General features: G+C 40.3%; 1 long non-coding RNA gene across 2 annotated transcripts in view; it reads left to right on the top strand.

Moving 5' to 3' along the window:
- The window catches only part of LOC101935863 (uncharacterized), a 53,720-nt gene extending 29,884 nt beyond the window's left edge, over positions 1-23,836 (top strand). Inside the window, exons 4-6 of one of the 2 annotated variants that reach the window (XR_010591630.1) lie at positions 14,944-14,998; positions 18,883-22,293; positions 23,287-23,836. This is a non-coding gene — a long non-coding RNA (uncharacterized LOC101935863). Of the gene's footprint in view, positions 1-14,943; positions 14,999-18,882 lie in introns of both variants that reach the window. The other variant, XR_010591629.1, reaches the window with a different exon arrangement.
- Positions 23,837-24,075: the final 239 nt, after the last annotated feature.

Here is a 24,075-nt window from a genome sequence, read left to right as displayed (position 1 = left end):
TTATATCATACTGATCATCGTAAGCATTACAAAATGCATGTGCAGTGTCATACAAGAAGCTGTAGGTATGTACTAAAAATATGGTTAAACTATGTAACCAGGCAGGGATGGTGAATAAGATTTTCCCAGACAGAGGAATTTGATGTACCACTTTGCCTAGATCTCTGATGTAAAGTAAGCAGGATATAAGCCAACACAAAGGAAGCCCATGTGAATATTAATTCAACAGGAAAACAGGTTGAAGGTTGGGGGTAGGAATGTGAAATCACCATAGGAGACCAAGTTCACAGGGAGTTATTCTATTTCTGGGGCCAAAACAATGGAGAAATATAAGGAGAAGCAAAAAGGCATTTTGTTATCTATTTAGGGAGGAGATCTCGGATAGTGCATGGGAAAATCATGAAAATCTGAATCCTGATTTAATTGAAAATCAGCAAGCTCCACAGAAGCTTGCGGGTAAGGTAGCTAAGTGGCAGGTGTTCATGCAGGTACTTATTCCACAGAGTGTGCAGTTCCCTGATAAACCAGCACTGGAAGTGTACTTAGCGGACGGCATCTCCTCAAGAAGCTGGGGAACTGTTTGAGGGCTCCTTATGTCTGGTACAGTGAGAAGATGACCCTTTCCCCTAGCTTCTCAACCCCTCTATAAGGGGAGTCCCAACAACAGGCGCAAGGCCGGCTCTGGCTTTTTTGCCGCTCCAGGCAAAAAAGCCAACGGTCTTTCCCCCCTCCCCTCAGTGCGGCAGGGGAGGGCGGCCGGAGCCCCGGGGGGAGGGCGGCGAGCCCCAGTCGGGGCTCCGCTCTCCCCGGCGGCCAGAGCGCCAGGGGGAGAGCGGCGAGCCCCGGCAGGAGGGCGGCGAGCCCCGGCCGTGGCCCCGCTCTCCCCGGCGGCCGGAGCCGGAGCACCACGCCGCCCCCCTCCAGGTGCCGCCCCAAGCACAAGCTTGGTGGGCTGGTGCCGGCCCTGAACAGGCTGGAACCAGTGGTGGGGGATATTGTCTGCTCTTCACCAGGAAGAAATGAGGGAGGAAGGAATCATGCTTGTATGGTATGAGTTATGGTTGGGTAGTTCCCAGATGAGTTATGTTAATAAAGTTTCGGCTGGATTAAACCACGTTGCTTGCAACTTATCCAATACCTGGAGTCCAAATCGAAAATATTTTTGCAAGACACTGGAGGTGCAAAAGTGTCATATTCTGAGTCTAAACAGTGTCTTTTTATTTATTTTAGAAGCAAACTTAGATAATGAAAAAGTAAAAAATTTGCAAAAGTGAATAAAGAAATACAAATAAAAATAATGATTGGTTTATGGCTAACATTAGTTTCCTCCTCTTTGGATGATTTAATTTACCAGTACCTGGTTGGAAGTGTGAGATAACTAATTTGTTTTCAAATACGAGGCATTTCCTAGAAAAATGTTGAGCTCCTGGATCTGTTCAAAAGAAATTATTTTGGCGCCAGAAGTGCTTTGAAAGCAAAAAAATACATATTTGGAACAAAACAGAATAGACTTATCCTGTGCTCATGCATTTGGGGCTTTGTTATTTGTATGTTTTTTAAATCTTTCAAGAATTACTTAATTTAGAATCAAGCTCTTTAATTCTGGATGTCTGACAAGAGACTGTTCAAAAATTCCTGTGAAGGGCTAAGCACATAGTGGCATTTTATTCTGAAAACAGAAATGAGACATTTACAACCGTATCTGTGACAGAGAATTGCCAGCCAGGGAGAAGTATTTGTGACTTAGTGCAACAGCATCCAACAAAAGGAAAAGCAAAGCTCTCTTCTCTTCAGATGCTTTCCTAGGGCTTTCAAATTCAAGCAAAAAAGTCCCCATTTTGTAAATTAAAAACATGTTTTGCAAAATCATGATAAAGAAGAAATAAAAAGGGAGAAAACATATTTAATCAAGATAACAACTCACAAGAGAGAAGTAAATAGATTTGTTCCATGATTATGTTTTTCAGTCCAGCTGAGATGGAGGCATAAACTATCAGCTATTTTCCATGACGATCCAGTATTCTATGGCCCAAATTTTGATAACTCATACACTGGTTTATTAATGAAGGGGGAGAAGTGGAAGAGGGAGACTTCCATTCCCCCAGAGTGCCTACAAAGGAGCCATTCACAACTGACAACTTTAAGACTTATGATAGGAGCTTGGCTCACTAGACAGACCGTATAGGATACCCTTAACCCAACAGGGTGAGACAAGTTTGGTTCAGGGCTTAGCATTGTGCCTATCCTCACTGAATTCCAGCTGGCCTCTGAGGTAGGCTGCAAGGAGAGAAGAGGGATTCATTTTGCACCTTTCCAAGGCCATTGGTGACAATGCTCAGCCTGTGCCAAGGCTAGCAAGTAAGCTACACCCTTGAGCAGACATTGTGCCTTAGACACACATCTGAGTTGCAGTTCTTCACTTGATTCCTCCTTGCTTCTAGAGGGCAGCAATTTATTGGTGGTCTATACAGCAATAAATGACCACACCTAATGCTCTGCCTCAGCTCCTCTGACCAGTGAAAAGGGGGAAAGCTAAAGTTCTGTCTATTCCCTGGACCATTCCCCTCCCACCTACTCCAGGGAGAATGTAATTGGGTGAATAGCCCTGTTTGCTTCTGTGTTCCCAGACCCAATATAAAGGCAGCCTATGTAGAGGAGGAGTTCTTACTCCCTCTTGCTTGGGTATGTAGGCCAAGCCAAAAATCTACTCAGTAGAATTTAACAGAACCCTATAACATAGATCAAAAATTCTTGCAGATATCCATTATATTCTATAGGTGTATAGAGAAATCAAGAACATTCATAGATTCCAAGGCCAGAAGGGACCATTTTGATCATCTGGATTGACCTCCTGTATAAAAGAAGCCATAGAACTTCCCCAAAATAATTCTTTTGAATAAAGAACATATCTTTAAAAAAAAATCCAATCTTGCTTTAAAAATTGCCAGTGATAGAGAATCCATGATGACCCTTGGTAAATTGTTTCAGTGGCTAATTACTCTCATTGATAACATTTTATTCCTTATTTCCAATCTGAATTTGTCTAGCTTCAACTTCCAGCCATTGGATCTTGCTATACCTTTGTCTGCTAAATTGAAGAGCCCCTTATCAATTTTTTTTTCTATATAGGTTCTTACAGATTGTGGTTAAGTCACTCTTTAATCCTCTCTTCGCTAAACTAAATAGATTCCAGGGGCTCAGTCTATCACTACAAGACATGTTTTCCTTTAATCATTCTTGTGGCTCTTCTCTGTTCTTTAATTGTAGATGGCAGAAGTAGACATGGTATTCCAGCAGCAGTCACAGCCGTGTCAAATAAAGAAGTAAAATAACCTCTCTCCTCCTACTCAAAATTCCCCTATTTATGCATCCAATGATCACATTGGCACTTTCGGCCAGTGTTGCACCAATTCCTGGCCAGCTCAAATCTTTTTCAGAGTCATTGCTTTCTAGAATAGAATCCCCCATCGTGTAAGTGTGTGCCTATGTTTTTTGGTTCTAGATGTATACATTTAGCCATATTAAAACACATATTGTTTGCTTGCACACAACTTGCTTACCAAGAGATTCGGATTGCTCTGTATTAGTGACATGTCCTCTTGATTATTCATTAGTCTGCAAATCTGTGTGTTATCTGCAAACTTTGTCGGTGATGATTTTATGTTCTCTTCCAAGTCATTCATAAACATGTTAAATAGCATAAGGACAAGGACCCATCCCTGCAGGACCCCACTAGAAATATATCTGCTTGATGATGATTCCCTGTTTACAATGTTGAGACCTATCAGTGAACCAGTTTTTCCATCCATGTAATGTATTCCATGTTAATTGTGTATCATTCTATTTTTTAAATCAAGATGTCATGGTGTACATTAAACATCTTATAGAATTCTAAGTATATTATGTTAACACTATAACCTTTATCAATCCAACTTGTAATCTCAGAAAAAAATATCATGTTAGTTTCACGGGATCTATTTTCCATAAAGCCATGTTGATTAGCATTAATTATATTACCCTCCTTTCATTCATAATGGTTTTCCATTATATTGTATGGGATATTTCCACATGGTACAATGGTTTAAAATAAAAATATATTAATATTTTAATGAAAATTGTGAAAGACCTATGGGCATGGAATCAAAAACATCTTGATTTAAACACTACTAAGCTCTGCTATTTTTAAATTGCCCTTCTTAGTTTCTAAACTAAAGCAATTCTTTAATATCTTCTGGAACTCTGAATGTGTCTCAGACTGAGTCATAGCCACCACATTACAACACTGATTTTTTCCCCTCCCTTCAATTTATGCAACATTAAATGACTTTCAAATAAATATGATATATGTTTCATCTAAAGGTTCTGTCAGGGTCCTTTGAAAATGCAGGTCTGTTGAAGCTAAGAGGGAAAAAAATATATAGAAGAAGAAAACAAAAAAGGGATTTCAGACAAACAGTTGCAGGCTGTGTGATGCCTGTTTAATATCAGCATGGAGCCTCAAGATCAGAAGTTTACTACTGATTACTGAATAGCATGTTAAAATATAAATATCACATAAAAGTTTCAGACTATTACAATTATACCCCCTAACACTTCTTTATCTTTCAACTATTTGGCTGCTTAAAAGTCACTGGTTTCAAATTAAGGTTCGAGAAGGTATAAAATATTTTCCTTTCAATTTTAGTATTTTGATACATTGTTTTGGGGCACAATTTTGATTAACTCTAGCCTTAAAGGAGATGTCCACTGTGCTTTTAAAAAAAGACTCTGCAGTAATAGTATTGTAACACATTTTTCTTGTGATTACTCAGCATAGCTCTACTGAAGGCAGAGGAAAATGATAGCTAGTCCCAGGTATGTTAATTCTTGACATCATGAGAATCTTTAGTATAGCTATTGTAACAATTAACAAAATATATACAAGAAAACAAAGGAATATGCTGAATTACCATTGTTCAGGAGGAATCATACTGCCTGCTACTCTTATTAAAATAAAAAGAAAGCATTTGTGAGCAGTGGCATGAGGAGACAGAATACTTTGGCATAAGGAGAAGAATTACTTGGAAGAGGATTTCTTGCGTGTTTTTCATCATGTCTTAAGAAAATAAGTGCATTTAATGCTCTACCTCGCACACTGAGTACCTAGTCCATAACTGGGGCTCCTAGGTGCTATAACAAACAAACAAAATACAACAATGGAATGTCACCCCTGGAGACCAAAGTCCTCTGTCTACAAGAGCGCTATTACATGAAGTTAGGAATACAAGTTTCCTCATAGCACCTCAATGGGTTTTAATGATGAGATGAAGATGCCACCTCTACAGCTATGTTCTCCATGCCCATTCTGGCCTTGACCTCTCTGAGACCACCACCAACTAGGAGAACACATTCAGGTGCCATATGGGGAGGCCCAATATGGGGAGTCCCAGTTAGTGTCATATCTAAATTCTGACAAAGTTGTTCTTTTCAAAAATTCAAACATTCTGCTCACCCACAAAAATCTCAGTTGTGTGTGGGGGGAGGGGAGAAGCAGGGAACCCTGAGGAATTAAAATTAGCATTTTCACGCAGTTGTAGTTTTAAGCATCATCTGTTAAATTATTAAATTCAATGACTTGTAATATTTTGCATGACTCCATGCACAAATATGAATCCTAACCCCATCTGAGGTTTGACCATGAGAAATGTCAAAGACTCTATGAAGTCCACTAGGAACTCTATTGTTTTCCAGTGATTTTACTGAAAAGTACTCAGATACTATGATATAAAATCCTAATACAGATAGATATGTGAATTCAGCTGAAGTACCTGTAGGGCTGTTTAACATGTGCAAATTAACTACAGAAATTCATGATTCCAATGTAAATGAATGCAGGTGATATATAAAGAAATAATTAGCAAAAATATGACAAATTCATTGATGTTTTTATCCCCACTGCAATAATGCAAGTTTAGTTATTAAGCTTAATGTTTATTTTTCTTCAGGATTTTACACTTTTTTCCAAAAATACCTTTTCAGGTGCCAGAGATTCTGCCTTGAAAACAAACAAATGCAAGAACCAAAACAAAACCCCTCTAGAGAACACTTAATGAATAGGATTGCATTAAATAATAAGCACTGACAATAAGGGAATGAATTAATCCCAGAAATAGAAAACGGAACAACTTTTCTGTGATTGATATTAAAAAAAAAACTATTTATAGAATGTATTGTGCACATTTCAGGCTAGAGAAACACACACACAAAGAAACCTGAAATGCTCACTTGTCCCTCAATAATTTAGTAACAAATACATTTATAATCTGGGGACAGATTGTGCCTGGCTTTTATGTGGCTGCACAGTGAAGAAAGGGAAGTATCCAAGGAGTCTTCTTCCTTTGCTTAAACCCATATAACAATCAGAGAAAATTACAATACCTGCCTTCTGGGGAACCTAGGGACAGGTCCACTCCTACTGCCAAATTGGGGAGGTGCAATACCCCAAAAGGGACAAACAGCAGGGTGGGGGCATACCTCTGAGCATACAGCATTTGATTACAAACTACACAATACCATGTAAATTTTTAGCAGTCATTAATGAAAAAAGTTTTATGTCCTCTTTAGTTGGAAAATACAATAATTCATATAGGCATCCTGGTAATATAAATTGTAAGATGTGTTGCTATCATGATTCATATTTAGACTATTTTATGCATTTATGAGGGACATACAGAAAGTTATTAATGCACTTATTGCATGCCTTTGAATCTATTGCACCATTCTTTTGCTCTCAGATCTAGTTAATTAATACTCATTCAATAAACTCACAGTAAATTTGTATCTTTAACCTTTTTCATGTAAAAAGTAAAATTTGGCTTAAAAACTTATTTTTAAGACAGTGGAGAATCTAACAGCAAGAGAAAACAAAAACATCTTTCTTTTAAATCTAACTAACTTTTTCTGAAATTGCAAAATAAAATGGGCTTTTACAAACTTCTTTTGCTTTTTCTCATTTCACATATTCTTTAATTTCTTCTTTTTGTTTTAATTGCATATCAGAAGTAGATTAAATTTACATTTAGATGCCCAGGGGTCCCTCGCAGACAGAGAAAACAAAATGAGTACTTGATAACCCCGCTTTCTGATTGACTGCCAGACAAATTGAGAAATACATTAGCCAGATGTCATGCTGAATACCCCCTCTAGAAACAGCCAAAAAAAAAAAATTACATGTAATGCTAAGTGATAAAAGAGTTGATCACACAGCATATATATCCATATCGCTCTATTGTGGCAAAGCATCTCCTTCGTCTCACCAGATTTAGTGCTTCTCCCTCTGGCGATGGCAGGCCTGGGGTAATCAGCCCCACTCACAGCAGGGTTTGCCTTCCCTCTTCTGTGCTCTATTGGTTGTACTTTCAGGATAGGCCTGTTTGTTTCCACCAAACAAAATGGAAAACAGTCTAATAAACAAAGAAAACCCAGAGGCTATCTTTCATTGCCTTCTCCTGGTGCAGGGTATCACCCTGTTGGTTGCCCTGGGGTGTCAGTCCTCCCCCAGCAGGCCTCAGGTTTGGCAACTTTCCCTATAGGAAGGAGCCCTACCTCCCACCCTAGAGAAGCTTCTATCTCTACTACCACTAGCTTAGCAGTAACTTGTCTCTCTCTTCCCCCCCCCCCCTTTGCTCACAAGGGGCTGGAGGTGGGGGGGGGAGGGTTAAAAGGCCTCAGGCAGGCCTTAATTGGAATCAGGTGTCCCTCATTGATCTGAGGTAACCCCTTCTCAGCTAGTAGGGAAGAGGGCTTTTAACATTCTGGGGCTAATGTATCTACCTTCTGTGGGAGGATCCTTTAGCAGTGGGCAGGCTTGCGCCCGCCCACTTCCTGGAATCCAACATGAGCACCCTCTTGGAGCCTTCCAGCCTGACTTTGTCACACTATCTATATATGAAAAGTAAAACTGAATATTTTGGTCAATAAAAGTACAGAGATTGCTCACTATGATTTGTGAAATTATTTTGGGTTTGAATTTGCAACAATATACTTGTATTGAAAATGCCAGCTTCTTTTATATGGACTTTGCATAAGAGCGAGAAATTCTTGCTCATAGTTCCTTTCAGGATAAAGCTTATTATTTATTGCTTGTGCATATTTGGACAGTGTCCCGTGTTTGTAATAATGTTTGAGGATAGGAAGAGTTTCTTCATGAAAGTGTATTTTCTGAAAAGTGTGAACCAAAAAATGAATTATTTATTTGTTATTTGTTATTTTTCTTTTTAAACCATTCAGTCAGAAACATAAACAAGACCATGTAATAGAGCTGGCTGAAATGTTTGGAACAAAAAGTTTTTATTAAAAGAGGGAGAAGCCCTTTTAAGATTATCCCACATCTGTCTGCTGCAGGGTTCGTACACTTCCTCTGAAGTATCTGATGCTAGCTATTGCAATAGACAAGATACCTGATCAGACGGACCTCAGGTCTGATCCAGTATGCAAATTCCTTTGTGCCTATGTTACTGAGACATTTACTACTGCTAAGTGAATATCAAAAGACTTGAAGGTGCAAATTATGATGATTTCAAATATCATCTGTTTACCTGAACCTTTTGGCTCTGCAAAGCTGGGCAAGAAATCCCTTGGGAATGGGCCTTGGTGTGAGATTTCTGAGACTCACACATTTCAGTCAGGCTGGGAATAGCATATGAACAGCCTATTTTACAGCATTGCCGTTTCCAGCCCCAGGCAAAACCCAGAAGTGCTGCTGCACACAAAATTGATAACTATGAAGACAAAAAATTCTTGGTTCAGGTTTTGAGTGAGAGTTTTATTTTAGTGTAACCTTTTTACCCATGCTATAAATTACCTGTCTTCCTTTGAGTTAAATTTGCCAGGGAAAATGGTCAATAGTGAGACCCAGGGCCGGCTCTAGGCACCAGCAAAACAAGCTGGTGCTTGGGGCGGCACATTTTTAGGGGCGGCATGGCCGGCGCCAGAATGCCGCCCCTAAAAATGTGCCCCGGCCACCCTAGCTCACCTCCGCTGCTGCTGCCACGGCGCATGAAACAGCTGATTCACGCGCCGCTACTCGCCCTCCCTCCCAGGCTCTCAAACCTGGGAGGGAGGGGGAGATCCCGAGCGGCCGCGGCGCAGGCGCCGCTTCTCCCCCTCCCTCCTTCCCTCCCTCCTAGGCTTGAGAGCCTGGGGGGAGGAGGCAGAGCTGGGGATTTGGGGAAGGGGCGGAGTTGAGGCGGGGCCGGGGGTGGGGTAATTAAAAAACGGGGTGGGGGGGCAAAATTGTTTTTGCTTTGGGCGTCAAAAATCCTAGAGCCAGCCCTGGTGAGACCATATCAAAGTGAAAACAAATTTTGTCTTCTCAGTGTACTCTTCCCTTCTAATTCCACTGTCTCATATCCATTGGGATCTTTTCCCCCCCTTTATCCTGTAACAGAAATGCTACCTGTTGAGGCAACTCTTAGTTTAATTCCAGGTACTTTTGAGAAATTGGGTAATTTGAATATCTATGTCCTGCTCCAAAACCCATTAAAGTCAGAGGGAGTCTACTAATTGGCTTCCGTGGACTTTAGATCAGGCCTTTAATGCCCGCATTTTAACAGAGCCAGTCAGGAAGTTATTTAATTTTCCTGTGAAATTTGACAAAAATAATTTTTTTAATGATTCTCAATGTTTTTTTTTTAATTTTTAAGAGTTTTGGAAAAATCTAAATCTAAAAAAAAATACATAAAAGCCATTTTCCATCAAAAGAGGATTCAATTGAAAAATTTCAACCAGCTTTAAATTGAGGATATCTGCCAGGTTTAGGTTAGGACAGGTTAGAAACCTTAAACATTTTTCAGGACAGCTATGTAGTTCCAATTTTTCAATTCCAACTCGTCTCCAATTTGTAAATATTGAACATTAGCCTCTTTGTGGGAACTGATTCATCTGTACGTGGTTAAGAGATAGAATCTTATTTGATGCGTGTCATATCTAAACCTTATCTGCCTATTCAGGAAATAAAAGCTTGACATATTTAATTTTTTTGTAACTGTATGTATTTTAAATTAGCACACCTGCCACAACATTTAAGGCTGTCCATACCACTTTATCCAGTACCCGTATCTTCTCAAATGAATTACTTATTGGAACTTCTTTATATTTACTATCATACATTTATGCATAGCATTGAGCAAGGGGTAGTGCATTAACTGCATTACCCCAGCAACAGCCCTAGGAAGAATTGTGACTCTGAAACACCCCTTTAAGGCACAATTTCCTCCCTGCTTCCACATTTCACACCTATCTGACCAGAGTTTTAAGGCCACACAGTTCCCTGGATTTACACCTTTGCTCTCTCTCCAGAGACTATTGTATCATCTGTGGTTACAAATTACCAACCAGCTTTCTAAGCAAGCATATGTATTCTTAAGGTGAAAGCATTATAGAGAAACCATGTTAAAACAATACAAGAACCTACACATACTTTAAAAAACAAAACAAAACAAAAAAACTTAGAGGTCACCCATCAGTCTTATGGGCGCTGGTAGGTCAAGTCCTTCCACCCCTTCCACAAAGGCCCCCCTTTGGACAGAAGATCATGTCCATTTGCTGGATCAGAATGAAGGTCCTAAATCAATTTAAATTCAGGCTATTTATTCAAAAGTCCTTTCTTTGGCTCTTTGTAGAATCCAGTTTGAACCAGTATAGGCAAGCTTCTCCAAGTAGTGGAATCTCTCTGGAGATGTTGCAAACTGAGTGAATTTGCCTAATCATCTCCCACTGTTCTTAATACCTGTATGAGCTGTGGTTACCTCCCCCCCTGGAATTACATACAATCCCTGGCCCATAATTATACATAAACTTAATACAATAAGATCTCCCACAGGAATTGAAGGAAATTGCCATATCAGTCACAACCAGAAAATATTTTTAGAAGAAATAAGGGTAACTGGAAGACTCATATTGAGAACACAATCATATTACCTAATTGTGACAGGGATTGCCATTGTACTGATGACACAGAGGTTACACTAATTAGCCTCAAGAAATACATATCTGTGATTGCTATTTAAAGCCTTACTAGGATGTTTAACCAGTGATTTTTCATCTCAACTGCCATTTACCTTTATTTTAATTTGTATGCAAATCTTAGTAACAATGATTTGCACTTGTGCTATTAAAACTAAAACTTAATCCAAATACATTTGTTGTAGGCATGGGAAAAGGTTAATTTGGGCTCAGTATGATATTTCTGAATTTTTGGATGTGATAATGTGTCATTACTTAAAGCTGTTTAAAAATATACAGAAATTACTAATTCCAACTGATCAGAAGTAAATAAGCTCAAATAAATCTTTTGAGCTTACTATAGTGACTTTTTAAATCTGATTCAAATATGACACCTCAGTGCTGCTGAAATTAGTCATCAACTATATTTTTGTACTTACAAACAGATGTGAAAGCATTATTATGAAAGTGGTATATAGAAACCAATATTTTATTTATGCATTTATTTTATTTTAATTTTTAATCTAAGAAAAATAACACAACAACAAAGGGCCCCCATCCAAAGCTCTGTACACTTTTGACAGACATTTAAGAACTTAGTACTAAAGAGGTTATAACATAGATCATTCAAAACAAAAGCACACCACCTTCTCTCCACCACAATAAACCTCCTCTAACTACCAGTCAGTAGACCAACATGACTTAAATCCTGAACTTCCCACCACACATACACACCAAAGAAACAGCCCATCTTCTGTTCCACCACGGTCTCAGTGCTCCATCAAGCTTCTCAATCAGATTGGTTGTTCAGTATGCCTGAAAGGTCAACAGATCGAGTCTGCTTTGGACCAGGGAAGGAAAGGAGAAAACATTCTAAAGGAAAGAGGCCTTCATAGAGAGCAGTAAGGAGATGCAAGGATTCTGTCCTCCTCTACATTTGGATAAAATCCCTGCCCAAGAGAATGTACATCATTAAAAAAAAATCTAAATATTTAGCTTTGCCATGTTTTATTTAAAAAAAATCATAGTTTGATGAGTCATGATTGATCTCATGAAGTTTTAACTTTTTTAATTAGTATACAAACATGCTAATATTCAAAGGCAAAACATATAACAACTCTCTCATTTCCAAATGGAGAGTATTGCAAATGGGACAGGATTTTGGAAAACAGCACCTACTTACATTTGTCATTCTTGGACATTTGTCATACTTTTCTGGTTGTGAACTCACTTAACTCTCTCATTGACTTCAATGGGCTTTGGTTCAGGCTCTGGGTGTTAGGAATTAGACTAGGTATTGTCTCAACAATTAGTATCAATGTTACAATATAAAGAAAAAAGATCCCAAAAGGATATGAAAAAGTGGAAAGATAAAGGGAGAGCAGTGAGAAGACAAACTTTGTTTTCAACTTCATTGTGATGTGGTCTCTGTGTTGGCCTCTTTCCTTACCCAATTTAATGCAAATCAAATTAGGTACACCACTGTGTAACTGGAATAGATGAGAGGAGAATGAGACCTCGTATTCCAGAAAATGATGATGCGTCTCTGGAAATTTTGCTATGACTAGTGCCATTCGCTGAAGTAGACAGTGTCTCCAAGAATTATATTGAATTTACTGAGAAGTAAAATTCAGCACTCTTGGTTTACAATGATTTCATTTTAGCCTTTTTGTGTTTATTTCAGTTTGTCTGGGTTAATTGAAATTTGAGGTTTGGGACTAAATCTGTGGCTTGTGTAAAAGTTGCCACTTAATTTAAGTCTGTAGGGCTGGGAAATTTACACCAGCTAAGGATCTCATTGACCCTTGAAAGTCACATGTGAAAGTGAGTGACCCTGGTGATTTTCATGGTTTCCATTCCAAAAACATCTCTCTCAGCAACACAAAATCCAACCTAGAGCTGTCAGAGGGAAAAAAATGTGGTTTATATATATATATTACTTTTGAAAAATTTTGACCACTCTATAACGTGGTCAAAATACAGCAAAAATGTTTTGCAAATGTTTTTAATTAACTTTCAAAAGCTTAGTCCTTCAGCTCAGTTGATGGACAATATGCTTTTAAACACTATAGTTCAAAGTTCAAATCCTGATCTAGGTTCAGGCAATATTGGTTGTATTTTGCCTCTTAATTCAGTTAACAAATAGATACAGGACTAGATCGTCACTGGTTTAAATTAGTATCAGTTCAGTGTAGCTATGCTGATTAATAAGCATTAAGAATTTGACCCTATAATGCCGCATGACTGATCTGTTCAATGACAACAAAGCTAAAATTTTGGATATTCGTGATCAATTTGTAGAGTTAAAGAATGCAAAAATATATGTTTGTTGTGTACATTTAAATAATGAATAAATTGAAGGAAATCATGGTCTACTGAGTGTATCAAAAAATGAGACAAAATTATTAAATTACCATATTTATTGAAAATCACATCTAATTTCAAAATATCATATTTCCAAACATTAGATCATATTATGTGATATTTCCCACCAACCAAAGTTTCCCTTAAACTACCACATATCGTTAATGACAAACTGAAAATCACCAGTCTGGTGAACCTGTGGAATATTTAGCTTTATGTAGGCTTGCAAATTTCAGTGAACTACTGTTTTTTGACAGTGCATATTTGACACATTGTATCTATTCATTCTAAATAGTCACAACAGTACATGAAGCATTACTATTGAATCAATTCACCGCACCTAACTGAGCATCAGCAAACTGAAATATATATTAACATCTTCATGAGAAATATGAGAGATTGATGTTAAATGAAATAAAGTCTCTGTGTTGCTCCAGGGATGCTTTTACAAATTGCAAACTAAATCTTGAGTATGCTGCTATGGGCCAAATATCAAAAGGGTGGTGTCCCATATAAATGCAAGCTGATTTGCAGGAGCAAATCTGAATACACCATCCACCTCTAATTACCGGGTGGTAGGTGCAAATCAGGTAGTGAGATATACAAGTATTTTATGTCATCTGCAATCCACTTTGGGGCTCCAAACTAGGAATGCTTTTGCACCAGAAAAGTGACAAAAGACTCAGCCCTTCATAAACGTCTACATTTAAAATGTATTACTTCCTGTGTTCACCTGAAGTTAATACTATCTCTGTTCCTCACCCATTCAGGGCTTACACAGGACTTAAGTTCTATGTGCACCTTGTCCTGATCTTCTGCATAAGGGTGAATTTTTAACTTTTGACATTCCTCCAAGCAGCAGTGGATTTAAAGAGCGCTTATCAATAAATCATCATCATTAAATTTGCATTAACATTCTAATAACTAACATTTTGCTGATTTTAAAATCCCCAAACTGAGGTCATCAACTTCCTTGCTCCCTACTGAAGCTAATCTTCAGCACTAGTAGACTTCTCCAGTATAGGTGAATTCTGCCTGTGTCTTTACATCCCAAGACATCCTATGTGCCCAAAGGAAGTCCTCATCCATGTCATGCCACACTTCCATCTTCCTATGGAGACGGTAGTAGCCTAGATATCCAGAGATATCTCCTGTTCTCCAATTTGTGTTAAATCTTGGGCTGGGATGCTGGATTGCTAGTTAGTGGCTACCAGCAACAAGCTGTCTATTGAATCCTACCTGTCAGCTTCAGGTGAATAGCTAACCACAGTCATCCCTAATTAAGGCTATTCTCCAACTGGTGTGTAAGTTGATACAAACTTGCCCTGAAGGGACATTACTCATCAACACAGAGTGAGAGGATGCAGAAGATGATGCTCTCCTCAAGAAATGAATAGTTGCCTGGTGTGAGACTATTATGCTTATATTTCATTCTTTTCTTTTTTAAAGTGAGACTTTGGGGTGTATTTTTGGCATCTGGGTAAATTCTTATTTTACTTTCTCTATGGAACAGGTTTTGTGCCCTTTTCCATCTTCCACTTCATGGGCTTTGTTTGTTGTATTCATTTGATTTCTACTTACTTTCCTCCTTCACAGTTCCCGGTCACTGCTATCACAGAAAATAGACTCAACTCAAAAGGGTTTACAGAAGGTAATTGTTTGTTTCCCCATTGGCTGCATAACCTTGCTTTCCTTCTTGTTTTGACAGTATGTTCATGTCAGTAAGTGTCAGCCTGAGAGCAAGCGATACAGCAAGCTGAATTTCATCCTTGTCCTTCAGCTCTTCCAAATCCACTGAGATGAAAAACTTTCATTTTCTGAAAGTTTGGTCTGGTTACAAAAAAAAAAAAAAATCACAGTAGACTCTTTCACTAATTTTGCCTTATGTTCAAAATCCTTTTTTCTGACAAGTTTAACACGTCAATTGAATTGTGCATCTTAAAAGATTACGCACATTAGATATGTTCCTTTACTTCCAGCACTCTGAGCTAGTTACAGCCAACCTAGCATCTGGGGGAATATATGACTTGTTCTTCAACTTGTTATATATATTTTTAAAGAGCTTTAAAAAAAGAAAATGCAGGAAAATGAGTGACCCAGCTCCAGGGCCAAACTTGCAAATGTTATGCCTTCCAATATATTCTATTCAATTTTGTTTTGTTTTGTCAATGACAGCTGTTGCGCTACCACCAGTGTTCCTTTATGAATCTTCCCCAGCTCAGAAGTCAACATTAAGATGTTGAAAGGAATGGTTTTCACTCCCTGGTTTGCCTCTGCAAAGTAGTGGCAACCCATTCAGGCTTGATTAACATGAAACAATATGATTTTGTAAAAACTAATCCTTGTGAATTTTTATTAAATCAACCAAGTTTACACTAGCTCTTTTTCTATACGATCCACTAAATCTTAAAGATGAAGAAAGTGAGCTCAGTTCTTTCCTGAAGAGATGTGCCATTTCTGTGCTAGAAGAGCCACTCTTCTACAGGAAGGGATGCAGCTGATTAACGCCCTAGAGAAGGGCAGGCAATGTTGACATCATCATCCATCCAGGAGACTGCAGTTTAAAATTGTGGTTGAAGTTCCATAGCTAGGGGTAGAGGTGCTAGGCATTAAAGCATTCTCCAAGCTTTCCAGGGCCTATGTCTTTCCTATCCAATGCCCCTCACCTTTGGGGGAATCACACAGAAATCATGTGCTAGCTGGAGAAAACAAACAACCCCCCTCCCAAACTTTAGTTCCTGTTATAGTGCTTTGCTGAACTAGCACAATGAAGTTTCCAGTTTCAGCACTCAGCATCTTGTTGACAATGATTTCTACACAATTAATGTGACATTTGCTTATAAAACATAAGTAATGTATCATTAGTTATATATCAGGAGGTAGCTGTGTTAGTTTGTATCCACAGAAACAACCAGGAGTCCGATGGCACCTTAAAGACTAACAGATTTATTTGGGCATACGCTTTCATGGGTAAAAAACCCACTTCTTCAGGTGCATCTGAAAAAGTGAGGTTTTCACCCACAAAAGCCACCGGACTTCTGGTTGCTTTTATTAGTTATATACATGCTCTTTATAAGGAGTGCCGTAGAAAAGCCCTTCAACAATCAATAATGACCAGATCCACAGCTGGTGAAAATCAGCGCAGAGCCATTGACTTCAGTGGAGCTAGGTCAATTTACACCAGCTGAGGATCTGGCCCTTACATTATAAAACATAGCAAGAGAAGAGAAATCTAACTCAATTGAAAGATTTGTTCTCAAACCCCAGGCCCACAATAGTGTCTTATCTGATTCCGTGTGCAGCGCTGGTTGTTTTTTTCTCATACAAGTTCTGACAAAATTAAATTGATCGAGTCAGGTATAGAAACTAAAACAAGCTGCTTCAGTTTGCATACCACCATCCCAACCTCGCTTGCAATCACAAAGTTCACATAGAGCAGTTGATTGAATTATCTCAAATCTTGCTCAAGTCTCAAGCTGAAAATATATATATTTTTCTCCTTTCCCAATTCTTAGTCAATCTATTCTGACCCCCATCTTGCCTGGCTCTGCATGCAATTTCCAATATGTGTTGTTGTTTCGGGGGAAGAGAGGGAGGAGGCATAGCAAGATCTAGATTGATTTGCATTGGTACTTTGGCCAGTCCCCCATTTCCCATTTGCCTGTTGACAGATTTTATGAAGGACACTGAGTGCACAGTTGCCAGCCTCTTTTATGAATTCATCTGTAACATTGTACCATGTGCCTTTCCCAGTTTGAGCTTGTTTACTGCAATTTCAATCTCTGCCAGAAAAGGTGAAGGTTATATTATGGCTCTGTTGATGATTGCCTCACACTCGGTACTGTCTATAATGTCCCTTGATGCTCCCTGAAATATACTTTCCTGTGGCTCTTGATGTCGTCCTGTGCTGTTAACACTGTGCCATCTGCTGCCCTGATACCGCTGCAGTGGGGAATGAGCCTCTCAGACAGTTCCCTGACAGTGTGAAAAAGCCCTTTCACATTCAAAATTTCCTCTGTTTCCATCTGTCTCCTAAGCCATCATTTTTCATACTCTTGGGCCCCCATCTTCTCAGTGGGCATTACACCGAGAAAAGTTGTGCCTTAATCTACTTTGAAGTGGGAAATGTTGCAATGTCACGACCATACAATTAAAATGCCCAAAGCCAGCAAATAACCTAGCAGGAGTGGCTAATGGTGGTGGCTAATGCAGCACACCACCCTGTAAGGATAGGGAATTGTTGTTGGTAACTGTTATTAAAAAAAAAAAAATACCGCCACACACAATGGTAGCAATAATGAAAAGAGAGCATGCCTACCAGTATAAAGAAGCAGAGTTACCAGTTTCACCAAAGAGGGGAGATTATAAGGGCTACACTGAACAATTTGCAAATGCTGTTAAAAAGACGGACACTCCAAACAGAATATGCAGAGACAACACCACAGATAGCAGAAGTTTCTAAAGATACCTGGGGAAGCTTTATATTATCCATTCCTTGCATGTTTCCCTACCACACTGGAAATAGAAACACATAGCACGGCTGTGGATCCATTCCTTCCTTTTCACTGTGGCTTTCTGCCCTTGCTTTTGCAACACTAGTCCTGCATATAGCAATTGTGTAGTGGTGGGCAGGTCACTCTAGTGAGTGGTTTCCAAATGCTTGAAAGATGAACTCTGTCCCCTTCCAGGAAATTTAACTGATCATGCTTCCCATCATAACTCAACTATATGTTATTAAAAGGTATAATTAATACATCTTCCATGTCCTCTGGCAAGTCCTTTGTGGCCTGCTACATTCCCACTGTGGGAAATGCTGATGTAGATCTTCAGAATATGATACTTTAATTCCCTTATTATGGTGAAATAGTTAACAAGGTAAATATTTAAAGCAGGGGTCAGCAACCTCTGGCACGCAGCTCGCCAGAGTAAGAACCCTGGCGGGCTGGGCCAGTTTATTTACCGGCTGATGCAGCAGGTTTGACCGATTGCGGCCCCTACTGGCCACGGTTCGCTGTCCCAGGCCAATAGGGGTGGCGGGAAGCTGCGGCCAGCACATTCCCTTACCCGCGCAGCTTCCCGTCGCCCCTATTGGCTTACCCTGGTGCTTACCCTGGTGAGCCCCGTGCCAGAGGTTGCTGACCCCTGATTTAAAGAATCATCATTTGAGTGAGTTAGCATCCACTAAAATGAATGAGGCAGTTCACGTTAGAACTAATTTTTGAGACTTTGCAAATTCAGGAAGTAGTCTGCATCAGTTTGACTTGGGTCATATTTTGAAAGCTTTCTTCACACCCATAAACAGCTGATATTCTGATATGCTGAAGAATAGCTGAGAGGACAGTCAGCTCTCTCCTGGCTAATATTTGATGACCTCCCCCAATGGGATGTGCCCCACATTCTGAAAAATGCTGCCCTAAACACTGTTTGTTGTATGCTACACATCTTTTATCTCTTCTGATCTTACTTGCACCTTTTCTTGTGCACACTAGCTCCACATCTCACAAAATGACAGATCCTATTTATTGTTTGTTTCAGCACAGCCGATGTTTGATCAAGGTCTGTATTTTAAAATTTCACCATTCCACTTCCTCACTGATCAACCACCTTTCTTTCAGTCATAATTAGATATATACACATTTATTTAAATGCTTGCACAAGAAAACACAGGGAATCCTTAAGTGTTTCAGAGAAATGAGTCTCAGGTCACAAAGTAGCACCCTGAAGATAGGCAATGATGCTTTAAATTGTTTAGAAAATAAACACTGTGCCAAGAATATGCTGTATTATTTCACACAATATAGGCATTTTGTTATGAGCATGACATACAGGATTTAAATGCTCAGCAGCACATTGGAGTTTTCCAAATGTTATTTAAGTCTTTTAAATAAATCCCCACTACTCTATGAAAACAATTATCATCCTATCACCCTATTTGCACTCCTTACCCCCAAAACTATCATTGCTGACAGTTCTCTGAGACATGTTTGGACACATCTGACACTTCCATCCAAAAATCCATTGCTCATAAAGTGCAAGACATTTTCGCTTTTGACAAGTCTGTGAGCATGCGTGTGCATTTATGTAATATCCATGTGAAAAATTGCAGAACCAAGTGATAAAGAATAAGTCTCAGTAATATGAGACTTCAGAGCAACCTTTTGCTACTAAATTAAATGAAAGGTGCATGATACATTAATTTAACAAAATACACTTCAGTCCAATTAATATCATATTAAGCATTACTAGAAATAATTTAAATGAAACTACAGTCAAAATAAGTGAACAAAGTACATTTTGTGATGCATTATCCTTGGGGTTTCTTTTATTGTGCTTGTTCACTTGCATACTGCTAACTTGCACATTAATCACACTACATGTTAATTTGCTAAGTGTTCTAAGGACTGATATTCAGATATATAGTTAATTACAACAGTTAGTTGTTTTCTTTTGGAACACAGATTATTACTGTTTGGAAAAAAATACTTTGTGATTAACTTTGATTCATTTACTTTATAAAGACAGGAGATTAAGGCAAAGATAACTCCTAAAGACCTTGTCCAAAGCCCACCGAAATTCCACAGTCTCCCTAGGCAATTTGTCCCCATATTTTACCATCCCTGACAGATGTTTGTCCAACCTGCACTTAAAAATCTCCAATGATGGAGATTCCACAACCTCCCTGGGCAATTTATTTCAGTGCTTAACTACCCTGACAATTAGGAAGTTTTTCTGAATGTCCAACCTAAATCTCCCTTGTTGCAATCTAAGCCTGTTGCTTCTTGTCCTATCCTCAGAGGTTAAGGGGAAAAAAATAGATTTCAGCTGGAGTTTGATCAGGCACATGCTTTATTAGCCACCATGTGGTGATCTTCACATTAGGCTTTATAGAGAGTGGGACCTCAACTGCTAAATTCAGAATAATTTTCAAGCTTTTACTCTCCTTCCCCAAGCTTTCTAGATGGAGTTTTGGCGTGAGCCATCTTTAGCTATAATGATACAACTCATTAAGAATGCAGGCATTTATAAGCATAATGCTGCGGTACTTCCTTTATACGTTCCCTAAGATTATCACCTGAGGAAATGGTGCTTATTTTTAAACCGTGCTGCTTGCATGCTTTGGGAATTTGTTAGGAACAAAAATGCCTACCCATAAATTATACTTCTTTGCTATGAAGTTTTAGCTTAAAAGTAAAAGAGAGAGAGAGAGCTCCTGCAGTTGCTATTAAGTTCTTAAACTCATGCATAAACATTTTGTTAATTCCTGGAGGCACATCTAAAGGCAGGTTAGTTTGCAGCTGTGAAATTTGAATACTTTTTTAACATTCATTATTTACAAAGATCAGAACCTAAATTGACTTGTTATATTGCACTATGGCAAACATACAGTAGTTTAATTCGTTACCAAGGCTAGTGCCGTTTCACTATAGCAACAACAGCTTAACACCCAGCCATGGCATTTCTAAATGGAAAATTAAATTATACATTTGCTTTATCTCAAACTAGGCATCGATATATTAGACAATACAAAATAAATATAATTGAATAATAGATTTCTGTACTGATATGTCAGTTTTTTAAAGTATTAAAATAAAATGGTTAGCTTCATGGGGGGCTAGAGGGGGGAAGAAATCACAACTGATAGGTAAAGGACCAACCAAAATTAATGGTATGAGCAACACAAATAATTACAGACATGGGAAATCTCTCATATCAAGAGAGATTGAAAAGTTTGGAACTAATTATTTCAGCGAGGACATTTACAAGAGGGATCATGATAAAAGTGGAGTGGTATGGAGAATGTGGATCAGGAACCTCCATTCTCCCTCTCTCATAATACGGGGATAAGGAGATGGTAACAGGGCACTGGGGTATATGCACACATCCCACTGTGCCTGTTGCAGCCTTTAGCCCTTCAAAACTGTGAGTTGCAGGGCACATGATTGAGAGCAAACATGTGACCTACAGGAAGTGAAATGTAAGGCCTGGTCTACACTAGCAGGTTATGTCGAATTTAGCAGCGCTAAATCGAATTAACTCTGCACCCGTCCACACAACAAAGCTATTTAGTTCGACATAGAGGTCTCCTAAATTCGACTTCTGTACTCCTCCCCAAAGAGGGGAGTAGCGCTAAATTCGACATGGCCATGTCGAATTAGGGTAGGTGTGGATGGAAATCGACGCTAATAGCTCTGGGAGCTATCCCACAGTGCACCACTCTGTTGACGCTCTGGACAGCAGTCCGAGCTCGGATGCTCTGACCAGACACACAGGAAAAGCCCCGGGAAAATTTGAATTCCTTTTCCTGTCTGGGCAGTTTGAATCTCATTTCCTGTTTGGACATCGTGGCGAGCTCAGCAGCACTGGCAACGATGCAGAGCTCTCCAGCAGAGATGGCTGTGCAATCTCAGAATAGAAAGAGGGCCCCGGCATGGACTGATCGGGAAGTCTTGGATCTGATCGCTGTGTGGGGCGATGAGTCCGTGCTTTCGGAGCTGCGATCGAAAAGACGGAATGCAAAGATCTACGAGAAGATCTCCAAAGCCATGACAGAGAGAGGATACAGCCGGGATGCAACACAGTGCCGCGTGAAAATCAAGGAGCTGAGACAAGGCTACCAGAAAACCAAAGAGGCAAACTGACGCTCCGGATCCCAGCCGCAGACATGCCATTTCTACGAGGCACTGCATTCCATCCTAGGTGCGGCCGCCACCACTACCCCACCACTGACCGTGGACTCTGAGGATGGGATATTGTCCACGCTCGCTTCCTCTGAGATGGTAGTGGATGGGGAAGATGAGGAAGGAGATGAGGAGGACGAGGCAGTCGACAGTGCTTACAATACTGATTTCCCAGACAGCCAGGATCTCTTCATCACCCTCACAGAGATCCCGTACCAACCGTCCCCAGGCGTTAACCCGGACCCAGAATCAGGGGAAGGATCAGCCGGTAAGTGGTTTAAACATGTAAACATTTATTCTGAAAAGAACATTAATATTAACTGTGGGTTTTTCATGATTAGATTGTCCTAGGCACTTAAAGTTCTAGTCTTTGGAAGTGCAACTGCTGCAAAAAAATCTAACAATGTCTGGTATATCTTGATTGGTTTGCCCTAGGCGTTCTACTGTTTAGGCCTTGCCAGTGCAGCTACAGTAAAATACGGTCAATATGTCCGGGGATAGAGCAGAAATCCTCATGGGACATCTCCATGAAGCTCTCCTGGAGGTAATTGGAAAGCCTTTGCATGAGGTTCCTTGGGAGAGCGGCCTTGTTGTGTCCTCCGTAGTATGAAATGTTTCCGCGCCAGGCTACCATCAAGTACTCCGGTATCATTGCCTTGCACAGCATGGCGGCCTACAGCCCTGCTCTTTGCAGGCTTTCCCGAAGCATGCGTTCTTTGTCGCTGTCTGAAATACGCATCAGAGTGATGTCGCTCATGGTGACCTGCTTTGAATTAGGGGAATGTTAGTATTGGGACTGCTTCCCTGTTCCTTTACAGAACTGTAACCGCCGGTTTACAGCCATGCGGTGGAGGCAGGAGAGGGGCAGCATAGAGGGATCTTTCCCGGGCACAGCCGCGAGGGGGTGGGACAGGGGCAGAGTTCATGCTTGCCAGATTGCTGGCAGCAGGAACTGGCCAACGCTAGGAGCATTGCTTTGAACGTGAAAGTAGGGCAGTGCTATTATTAAAGTTTTAAGCTGCCACAAGTCTACAGCTTACCATGTCAGCCCGCTACCCAAATTCTGCTGTGCTGTTCCGATCCTGTGATCTGCACTGCAAGACCCCAGGGACTGAATGCGAAGGTCGAAAATTCAACCTTGTCCTGAGTGCGCATGTGATAGGTGCTGTGAATAGTCTTTTTCACAGAGAAAGACTATTTTCTTTGTTCACCCAAAAATTTATCTTTCTGAGGAATTCACTCCCTTTTTCCCATCCCACAGCTGTGGTTGTCTCCCGACCTACCCTGTCATCAGACTCCCAGAGGCTGGTGGAGATTAGGCGTAGAAAGAAAAGGACACGGGACAACATGTTCTCAGAACTTATGGGCTGCTCCCGAGCCGAGGCGGCCCAGCAGACCCAGTGGAGGGAGAACATGTCGCAATACCAGCAATCACACAGCGAACGGGAGGAGAGGTGGCAGCAGGAAGACCAGCAGGCGACTCAAACGCTGCTTGCACTTATGAGGGAGCAAACGGACACTGTCCAGTGCCTTGTGGATGTTCTGCAGGACCGGAGGCAGGAGAACAGAGCCCCGCTGCAGTCTATCTGCAACCACCGTCCCCTGCCACAAAGTCCCATACCCCCCTCACCCAAAGTACCAAGAAGGAGGGGCTGCAGAGCCCGTGAAAACTGTCACTCTACCCCTGCAGACTGCTCAAGTGGCAGAAGGCGGTCATTCCCCAAAATTTGATAAGTCCTTTCCTTCCTGCCTCACCCAAGCCCCCATCCCAGTTTCATCCCCTAACTGTCCATTTGCTAATAAAAAATACGTTTCTGTTAATTGCTGTTTCCATCATGTTTTTTTAGAGGACAGTCTGTTTTAAGGGGGGGAAAGGTGGTTGGTATAGACATGGGGGCAGGTTCAGCAGCAGGTCACACACACAGTGCAGTCACTAGGCACCCTGGTCAGTCTGGGAGGTGGTTTTCATTGTCTGGGGGGGGGGGGTATGAGACTTTGTGGTGGGGGAGGGCAGTTGCAGCAGTCCTTATCCTGGATCACAGAGCCACGC

Source organism: Chrysemys picta, chromosome 11 (assembly GCF_011386835.1).
Source record: "Chrysemys picta bellii isolate R12L10 chromosome 11, ASM1138683v2, whole genome shotgun sequence".
NCBI lineage: Eukaryota > Metazoa > Chordata > Testudines > Emydidae > Chrysemys > Chrysemys picta.
Note: the sequence above shows the minus strand (reverse complement) of the source record. Positions and strands in the feature narration are given on the sequence as shown.